Raw genomic sequence first — 11,765 nt, forward strand, 5'->3', positions numbered from 1 at the left:
TCTCTAGAAGTTGGCGCCCCCTTCAAGAGGATCTATGGCTGTATTTTCTGCACTTTCTCCTTCCCTACACCATATCCAAGCATGTTAAAGTGTTTTCAAGCTTCAAAAAAAGTTTCCAGGCGATAATCACTCTCCTACACACTCCCAATGGCTCAAATTCAACAAAACAGTCCTTTTATTTGCTGTAATTTCTGGTCTTTTGGCTAAAAACCCTGTAAGATTCCTCCCTCCAGCTTTTGAGGTGTGCAGGTGTAAGAACCTCCCCTTTTGATCTTATAATTATTCCCCTCTCAGAAATAAAAGAAAGATCATGTTTTGGCTTAGAGAGAGAAAATATCTAGAGGGAGGTAATTCAAAATTAAGATATTTTTGGATATAAAAATCCTCCTAGTGTCTAAAATGATCTCCCCTGAAACAGAAATTCAAAAAGAACTTTCCTATGTGCAATTGGAATTAATTAAAAATAGGTATAAAGGACCTTAGCCTAAGGGTCCAGATTTTCAAAAATTCTTAGATTATGGTCCAATTAAGGTTCCTATGGGACCAATAAGATTAACCCAAATGTAGGGAGGAGATAAATTGAAGAATAAAAGAAAAAAGCCTCAAAAATGAGTAAATGCTCATATAAGATGAAGAGTTGACTGAGTACAAGGTTTATTAGTTAAAAATTAAGAGATATTTAGACGAAATGATGCATTTTTGACACCTCAGTGTGGGGATCTCCCCTCATTAAGGAGGCACCTATTTCACGTGTGGAGGAGTTTTAAACTAAAAAATAATGAGATATTTTCATCTCTCCTCTCTCCTGTTTCAACTAGATCCAAAAAGTAAGCTAAACTAACCAAAAAATGATCAAAAATTGACCAAACTCATCCGAAAATTTTTAGAATCAGTTTGCTTGGTTAGAGGCTCACTTTTTCCTATAAATAAAAGCCTCCCCCTTTGTAAAAGCTTAATGGTGTTTATACACTATTACTCTGATCTTGTCCTGAGCCATTTACATTGAATTTTTTAATAATTTAATTGTTTCTGGCCTAATCCTCTCCAAAGAAATTGGTGGCCACTCTTGCTTCAAACAAGAGTAAAACCCTCAATCCCTCAAGCCAAAGGAAAGCTTACAACTCCATGTAAGCTAAATTTTCTTACTTTTTTAATTTTAAATCTATGGTTTTCTTGATTTTCTTGTTTTATAGTTGCTTGAATTAAATTCAAATGCTATGCCTTTGAGGAAAAGGCCACCGCCTTCTCTTCTTTACAATTCAGTCTTTCTTAATCCTAGAAAGATTAGTTAAATGATTAATTAAACTTTTCTTGTTGTTTACTCTCTTGAATTCTGAAAATTGAGTAGATTAGAGTCCTATACATCTAGATTGGGTTAATTTAAGTTGAAATTAGAATGATAAAAATGAGAAATGGTCAGCCATACAAAGGAGATTATGGCAAAATTTTTCAGAATTTTATGGAAAAGAAAGTTTGTTTTTATGTTATTCCAAAAGAGTAATTCCCACCGTTTGTGCATTCTAAAAGAAATATTCTAATTACTCCATGTACATATTCACCTATGAATATGCATGGATATCACTGATATTAATTATTAAAATTGATTTCTATGCATAGAAAGATGCATAATGGAAACATAGAAAGACGCATAAAGGATTTATTTTTATTTCAAAAGTGTTATCCTCATTAAAATTGACTTTATGCATAGAAAGATGCATAAAGGATTTATTTTTTATTTCAAAAGTGTCATCCTCATTAAAATTGATTTATGCATAGAAAGATGCATAAAGGTTTTATTTTTATTTCAAAAGCGTTATCCTCATTAAAATTGATTTTATGCATAGAAAGATGCATAAAAGATTTATTTTTATTTCAAAAAGTGTTATCCTCATTAAAATTGATTTTTATGCATTGAAAGATGCATAAAGGAATTATTTTTATTTTAAAAGTGTTATTCTCATTAAAATTAATTTTTATGCATAAGTAGATGCATAAAAGGATTTTTATAAAAGTGTATTCCCACTGAAGTTGATTTTTATGCATAAATAGATGCGTAAAGAATCTTTATATCAAAATTAAAATTCTCTTAAATTCTATGAAATAGATGTGAATGAATGGATGGATGGATGTGATGTGAATAGAGGTGATGAGATGTGAGGTGAATAGATGTTATGAGATGTGATGTGAATCAGATTAGATGTGAATGAATGGATAGATGGATGTGATGTGAATAGAGGTGATGAGATGTGAGGTGAATAGATGTGATGAGATGTGATGTGAATCAGATAGATGTGAATGAATGGGTGGATGGATGTGATGTGAATAGAGGTGATGTGATGTGAGGTGAATAGATGTGATGAGATGTGATGTGAATCAGATTAGATGTGAATGAATGGATGGATGGATGGATGTGAGGTGAATGAATGGATGGATGGATGTGATTTGATGTGAGGTGAATAGATGTGATGAGATGTGATGTGAATCAGATAGATATGAATGAATAGATGGATGTGAATGAATGGATGGATGGATGTGATGTGAATAGAGGTGATGTGATGTGAGGTGAATAGATGTGATGAGATGTGATATGAATCACATAGATGTGAATGAATGGATGAATGGATGTGATGTGAATAGAGGTGATTAGATGTGATGAGATATGATGTGAATCAGATAGATGTGAATGAATGGATGGATGGATGTGATGAAAATAGAGGTGATGTGATGTGAATCAGATAGATGTGAATGAATGCATGGATGTGATGTGAATAGAGGTTATGTGATGCGAGGTGAATAGATGTGATGTGAATCAGATAGATGTGAATGAATGGATGGATGTGATGTGATGTGAATAGAGGTGATGAGATGTGAGGTAAATAGATGTGATGAGATGTGATGTGAATCAGATTAGATGTGAATGGATGGATGGATGGATGTGATGTGAATAGAGGTGAGATGAGATGTGAGGTGAATAGATGGTGAGATGAGATGTGAATAGATGTGATGAGATGTGATGTGAATCAGATAGATGTGAATGAATGGATGTGATGTGATGTGATGTGAATCAAATAGATGTGAATGAATGAATGGATGAGATGTGAATGAATGAATGGATGAGATGTGATGTCATGTGAATCACGATGGATAAATGAATGATATGGGATGTGAGTGGATGCATGTGAAAGAATGGATGTGAATGTGTATATGAAGAATGGATGTGAATTAGTATGTGAAAGAAAGGATGTGAATGTATGTGATGAAAATGGATGTGAATGTGTATGTGAAGAATGGATGTGAATGAGTATGTGAAAGAATGGATGTGAATGTGTATGTGAAGAATGGATGTGAATGAGTATGTGAAAGAATGGATGTGGATGTATGTGAAAGAATGGATATAGATGTGTATGTGAGAAAATGTGATGTGATGTAAAGAGATGTGATGTGACATGAATATATGTGGATATGAAGTGATAGATATGAATGTATGGATAGATGTGAGAAGTCATACATGTGAACGATTGGATGGATGTGGATGAATGAGATGAGATGTGTATGAATGAGATATGATGTGGATAGAAGTGATGTGATATAATGTGGATAGAATGTGTACGATGGGATGGTTATGAGAACGTATGTGGTGGATATGAACGAATGAATGTGATGGATATGAATGAATGTGATGTGATGTAAATGGAGATAGATGTGATGTGTGATGTGAACGAATATGATGTGATGAGATGTGGATATGGGTAGATGCGAGTGGATGAGATCTGATGCGGATAAATGAGAAAAGATGTGATGAGATGGAAAATGATGTGATGAGAATGGGAATACATATGAACTAAATGAGAATTGATGTGGAACAATATGGAAAGACGAGAGTTCGTTATAGAAACTGTATTTATGACTTGTTTTTAAATGACTGTTTTATGTCAAGAATGCTAGGGAAGCATTTTGACCATCTTGTGAATGAGGTCGTGGAAACCTAATCTGATAAAGTTGCAACAGCTGACGAAGAGTCAATGGAGGACGTCTCGCGTAGCAAGGTTCAGCTGAGGTCTTGACCAGCCTTGGCTCGATTTAAATGGTGAGCTTACGGTACGGTGGATGAGGGACCAAGGAAGCGGCCTATGAGTGAAGCGCTAGGTGACCTGCGCAGGATCCTAGAGGGTGCTGACCATACAGTGCTCGGGCTCTGGGGGGTCACCAAAGATACCCATACATACGTCAGGGAAGATATTGGAACAAGGAGTAAGAGATGTTTTCTAAATTCGGGCATGGATCTGGTTGATTGACATTGCTGGTCCTCAACGGATGAGTCCATGGCTCTTTTATATGGATTTGTTGGTTGATCTTGCTGATCTTCAACGGAGATTCTATTTTGATGTTTATAAGAGAAAACATTGTCGGTTACTGTGAGCTAGGAACTATCGAAAAGGCCCCTGAGTGGACAGGTGGTGAGCGTTATGGTTGCCAATGATGCCATAGGTACACCGATGAAGAAAAAGTTGAAAATTAGGATTCAACCAGATAATTTGGAAGTTTATGATCAGTGATACTATGGTTTCATTAAAAGATTGTTTTAAAGACAACTGAATCTATGAAAAAGACAATTTCATATTGGATGTGTAAGTGGTGTGACTAGTTCTAAGTTTTCACAGCTGAATCTGTGAAAAAGGCAATTTCATATTGGATGTGTAAGTGGTGTGACTAGTTCTAAGTTTGCATGAATATCCGGCTAAGGGGCCTGGGAACTCTTTTCCTTGGTACCCGGGGACAAAACCTAACCAAATTCTTAATTGGATCCCATCACTACAATGGTTGGGTGGTTGGCTACTAACCCACGGGACTAGATGGGGTTAGGCTGGACTGATGGATCCCTAAAATGAGACTCAATTCTATTATGGTACGATAGATAAAATAAATCTCGGATAAAAATTGTTCTATGGAAAAGAATCAACGGCGGCGGCTGTGCCTCTCAATGAGGAAAAAAGCATTGGTCTCTATGATCCAAGTGCAATCTTTTCCTTGATCTGACTATGGGACTTATGGGTTCGATCATATAAGTTCAATTAGTTAAGACTTTTGACTACGTTAGAGTAAAAGTATCCTGGAGGAATCGCCCATGTTTTTGGGTGAGTGAAGTTTTTTCGGGTTCGGTTTTGGAAGAACCGAGGGATTAGTCTCTTGTCTGGATATACGTGGGCGAGGCCCCGAGTGAGGGACCCTGCCCCGCGCAAGAAGTGCTACTTCCGCTGCTAGCACCCCTGAATTCCTTGTGCGATGGGGACAGGGATCTTTCAGCTGGTATCAGAGCAAATTGGCTAAAGTGGATCAACTGAGAAGCCAAAAATGTCAAAACTTATGAAGTAGAGCAAAAGGTTGTAATTGTGTGATGAAATTCATACAAATTGATATTCAGACTAAAATTCATAAATTAGTAATTGGGTCTTCAGATGGAAGTACCGCAATTGCATGGACTCCCTGACTTGCTTGAGGCCTAGACATGATGGTATTTACTTTATAATTCCAAGGACCGTGACTACCCGTATATACCGAGGGTATAACTGCAACTCTTTACTGGTAGTATATACGAGTAAATCTAAGACTTGAAATTATAAGCAAAAATGCTATCCAGATGATGAATTCGAATGTGGTTGATATGATTTTAAAAACTCTGGTTGAGAACTGATGAGTTGATTTGGATTCTGATTGAAAAATGATGATTCCTAAGTTTTGGTTGAAAAGCGATAAGCTGAGCAAAACCACAATGAGGATGAATGGGACGAGTCCCTGTTATGATGTTCGTAACTGGAATGACATTAATGACTTCAGCAAATCACTATGAGATTAGTGAATTGTGCTGAGGACTGATTGCTAATGTTAACACTTGACCCAGTGGATCAAGTTAAGGGATATCAAATTAAAAATCTGTATAATTGAAAATTCCCATGGAGGACTATTCAGATGAAAATTTCAATCTAATGGACCATTATTGTGTTAAAGATATGAATGATATGATCTGAAAGAATTGTTATCTGATGATGAGTTCGATATAAGGGATATTTTTCCCAGGATTCTGTTAGGTTCACCAGGCTATAAGGAACCCCAGAGCCTTTCTTAATCCTAGAAAGATTAGTTAAATGATTAATCAAACTTTTCTTATTGTTTACTCTCTTGAATTATGAAAATTGACTAGATTAGAGTCCTATACATCTAGATTGGGTTAATTTAAGTTGAAAGTAGAATGATAAAAATGAGAAATGGTCAGCCATACAAAGAAGGTTATGGTAAAATTTTCCAGAATTTTATGGAAAAGAAAGTTTGTTTTTATGTTATTCCAAAAGAGTAATTCCCACCGTTTGTGCATTCTAAAAGAAATATTCTAATTACTCCATGTACATATTCACCTATAAATATGCATGGATATCACTGATATTAATTATTAAAATTGATTTCTATGCATAGAAAGATGCATAATGGAAACACAGAAAGACGCATAAAGGATTTATTTTTATTTCAAAAGTGTTATCCTCATTAAAATTGATTTTATGCATAGAAAGATGCATAAAGGATTTATTTTTATTTCAAAAGTGGTATCCTCATTAAGATTGATTTTATGCATAGAAAGATGCATAAAGGATTTATTTTTATTTCAAAAGTGTTATCCTCATTAAAATTGATTTTTATGCATAGAAAGATGCATAAAGGAATTATTTTTATTTCAAAAGTGTTATTCTCATTAAAGTTGATTTTTATGCATAAATAGATGCATAAAAGGATTTTTATAAATGTGTATTCCCACTAAAGTTGATTTTTATGCATAAATAGATGCGTAAAGAATCTTTATATCAAAATTAGAATTCTCTTAAATTCTGTATTTAAATTCTATGAAATAGATATGAATGAATGGATGGAAGGATGTGATGTGAATAGAGGTGATGAGATGTGAGGTGAATAGATGTGATGAGATGTGATGTGAATCAGATTAGATGTGAATGAATGGATGAATGGATGTGATGTGAATAGAGGTGATGAGATGTGATGTGAATCAGATAGATGTGAATGAATGGATGGATGGATGTGATGTGAATAGAGGTGATGTGATGTGAATAGAGGTGATGTGATATGAGGTGAATAGAGGTGATGTGAATAGAGGTGATGTGATATGAGGTGAATAGATGTGATGAGATGTGATGTGAATGAATGGATGGATGGATGTGATGTGAATAAAGGTGATGAGATGTGAGGTGAATAGATGTGATGAGATGTGATGTGAATCAGATAGATGTGAATGAATGGATGGATGGATGTGATGTGAATAGAGGTGATGTGATGTGAGGTGAATAGATGTGATGAGATGTGATGTGAATCAGATAGATGTGAATGAATGGATAGATGTGATGTGATGTGAATAGAGCTGATGTGAGGTGAGGTGAATAGATGTGATGTGATTCAGATGATAGATGTGAATGAATGGATGGATGGATGTGATGTGAATAGAGGTGATGTGATGTGAGGTGAATAGATGTGATGTGATTCAGATGATAGATGTGAATGAATGGATGGATGGATGTGATGTGAATAGAGGTGATGTGATGTGAATCAAATAGATGTGAATGAATGGATGGATGTGATTTGAATAGAGGTGATGTGATGTGAGGTGAATAGATGTGATGTGATGAGATGTGAATCAGATAGATGTGAATGAATGAATGGATAGATGTGATGTGAATAGAGGTGATGAGATGTGAGGTGAATAGATGTGATGAGATGTGAGGTGAATAGATGTGATGAGATGTGATGTGAATCAGATTAGATGTGAATGAATGGATGGATGGATATGATGTGAATAGAGGTGATGAGATGTGAGGTGAATAGATGTGTTGTGAATCAGATGCATGTGAATGGATGGATGGATGGATGTGATGTGAATAGAGGTGATGAGATGTGAGGTGAATAGATGTGATGAGATGTGATGTGAGTCAGATAGATGTGAATGAATGGATGAGATGTGATGTCATGTGAATCAGGATGATAAATGAATGATATGGGATGTGAGTGGATGTATGTGAAAGAATGGATGTGAATGTGTATATGAAGAATGGATATGAATGCGTATGTGAAAGAATGGATGTGATGAAAATGTATGTGAATGTATGTGATTAAAATGGATGTGAATGTGTATGTGAAGAATGGATGTGAATGAGTATGTGAAAGAATGGATGTGAATGTGTATGTGAAGAATGGATGTGAATGAGTATGTGAAAGAATGGATGTGGATGTATGTGAAAGAATGGATATAGATGTGTACGTGAAAAAATATGATATGATGTATAGAGATGTGATGTGACATGAATATATGTGGATGTGAAGTGATAGATATGAATGTATGGATAGATGTGAGAAGTAGTACATGTGAACGATTGGATGGATGTGGATAAATGAGATGAGATGTGTATGAATGAGATATGATGTGGATAGAAGTGATGTGATATAATGTGGATAGAATGTATGCGATATGGGATGGTTATGAGAATGTATGTGGTGGATATGAACGAATGAATGTGATGGATATGAATGAATGTGATGTGATGTGATGTAAATGAATGTGATGGATATGAACGATATGGAAATACGAGAGTTCGTTATAGAAGTTGTATTTATGACCTATTTTTAAATGATTGTTTTAGGTCCAGAATGTTGGGGAAGCATTTTGACCGTCTTGTGAATGAGGTCGTGGGAGACTTAATCTGATAAAGTTGCAACAGCAGCTGACGGAGAGTCAATGGAGGATGTCTCGCGTAGCAAGGTCGGCTAAGGTCTTGACGAGCCTCGGTTCGAGTTAAATGGTGAGCTTACAGTACGGTGGATGAGAGACCAAGGAAGCGGCCTATGAGTGAAGTGCTAAGTGACCTGCGATGGTTGATTGACCTTGCTGGTCCTCAAACGGATGAGTCCATGGCTCTTTTATATGGATCTATTGGTTGATCTTGCTGATCTTCAACGGAGATTCCATTTTGATTTTTATAAGTGAAAATATTGCCAGTTACTATGAGCTAGGAACTATCGAAAAGGCCCCTAAGTGGACAGGTGGTGAGCGTTATGGTTGCCAATGATGCCATAGGTACACCGATGAAGAAAAAATTAGAAATTAGGATTCAACCAGATAATTTGGAAGTTTATGATCAGTGATACTATGGTTTCATTAAAAGATTGTTTTAAAGACAGCTCAATCTGTGAAAAAGGCAATTTAATATTGGGTGTGTAAGTGGTGTGACTAGTTCTAAGTTTACATGAATATCCGGCTAGGGGGCCTGGGAACTCTTTTCCCTGGTACCCGCCGCTCGGGACAAAACCTAACCAAATTCTTAATTGGATCCCATCACTACAGTGGTTGGGTGGTTGACTAACCCACGGGACTGGATGGGGTTAGGCTGGATTGATGGATCCCTAAAATGAGACTCAATTCTGTTATGGTACGATAGATGAAATAAATCTCGGATAAAAATTATTCTATAGAAAAGAATCAACAACTGTGCCTCTCAAAGAGAAAAAAAGCGTTGGTCTCCATGATCCAAGTGCAATCTTTTCCTTGATTTGACTATGGGACTTACGGGTTCGATCAGATCAGATCAGTTAGTTAAGGCTTTTGACTATGTTAGAGTAAATTATCCTGGAGGAATTGCCCCAGAGGCCAGTGCTAAACCCAGGACAAGAATTGAATCTCCAAGGCCCCGAGATGTCCTATTAGAGAGAGAGAGCCTACTCGGCCCAATCATATCAACCTAGGGCACCAATGTACCAATAATACCTACACCTCATGGGGCATACCTAAGATAAGAACTAGATCTCCAAGGGCCCGAGATGGTCCTATCAGAGAGAGAGAACCTACCCAGCCCAATCATATCAACCTGGGGGCACCAATGTACCAGTAGTACTTGCCTCATGGAGCATACTCAGGATATTATATAGGGTCGTATGAAGCATAGCCCGGACCTTCCTTAAGACAAGGACCCCAATGGTCTATTATCCACTTGGCCTAGCTCACCCACCTACCTTACCCCAACCAGCACTCGCTCCAGCCATGGCAAGGTAACCCCTAAAATGTTGAGGATAGCCATGGAAACAGGGAGGGGGGTAGCCGTCGAAATCACACCTCCGATACCAGTCCAGCCACCAACACAAGGGTTGAGACAAGAGAGAAATAAACCTACCAACATCTCTAAGCTGATCACTTAGTATCCTTCTAGATTTTAAGAGTGTGATCCTTTGTGTTCCACCTTATTAAACATTTATGTGAGCACCACGTAGAAGCATGTTTCAATACTAGATCTTTCCCAAATCCTCGAGAGCTCGCCATACATGTTTTTCACTTGACACTTGAGCTCTAATGTCCATTTCTATGTTTAAGAAACCATCTCGAGTGCCTAGACCAAGCTTTAGGTGGTGCTAGATCTTTTGTATAGGATACTCCTCCATTTCTAAATTTTACGTCTTGGAGTCCACCAAACCCCTTTCATACTAGGAAATGTCCTATAGGATGGTGACATCCTATAGGACATTTCCTAGTAGGATGGTGACATCCTCCCCGCTTCTTAAAAATTGTCTACAACTTTAAGCTTTAAGCCAATGTCATGTCAAATGCCTTACTCTCCATTGGCTTCCATGCTTACACATGCAAACACCAAGTCAAGAAATAGAAGATCGATTGATCATACACGTAGATGTATAACGTCAACTGGATCGATTGATTGTGCACGCAGATGTATAACGTCAACTGGATCGATTGATCGTGCATGCAGATAACATCAATTGGATCTGAGCATAGCGTCAAGTCGCCAACGTACCAAATTTCAGTTGACTGACCCTTGGCATAGACATAAGTCCCTTGCCAATAAGGTATTAGTCCACAAGACCCTTGGTGTAGACATAAGTCCCCTGCACAAGACCCTTGGTGTAGACATAAGTCCCCTGCTAACAATGCAATAGTCCACATGACCCTTGGCATAGACATAAGTCCGCTTCCAACCAAGTGTCATACCTACATGACCCTTAGCATAGACATAAGTCCTGTGCCAACCAAGCCTCATATCCACATGACCCTTGGCATAGACATAAGTCCCCTACCAAACAACCAAGTTCATCATGTCCACTCTACCACTTGCACTCCATGTTGGCACTCTCACCACACACCTTAGAGGAGGGGTGGACTCAAGTATGTAAAATTACTCACAGGCATAGATAGCCTGGTGCTCAAAAAACACTTCTGCCACACAGTTTATAGGCATTTTGGCCACTAATAGTTTTATAGGCATTGCAGCCCCGCCAATAAAAATCCTCAATCCATGAATTATCATGTGCTCCATGAATTATCATACATCTTAGTGAAAGGAGCAATAAATCCATTGATAATCATGTATACCATAAATACCAGGCTTTTCAAACAACTCAAGACAAACAATTCACCCTTTTCCTTGTATACACATACAAGGGTATGCACTTATCCAAAATGAATATTTGCTAAACACAAAACAAATAACAATGGAAAAGTACTTATCTCTTGTTTCTCAAGTTTGTTTGTGAGTTTGAAAGAGATTTCTATGGGCTTCAATAGAATAACCCAAATGCTAAACAGGTCCAGGCACACAAAAGCAAAGTCTATGCTCTCACAAAATAGATTGCATGAACTCATATATCCATAAGCTAAGAATTCTTCTTCTCATACTGTAAATGATGAATGTTTGCTTTCAGAAGTGGATAGA

This window comes from Cibotium barometz, chromosome 32 (assembly GCF_041138505.1).
Source record: "Cibotium barometz isolate CiBa-2024 chromosome 32, ASM4113850v1, whole genome shotgun sequence".
NCBI classification, from domain to species: Eukaryota; Viridiplantae; Streptophyta; class Polypodiopsida; order Cyatheales; family Cibotiaceae; genus Cibotium; species Cibotium barometz.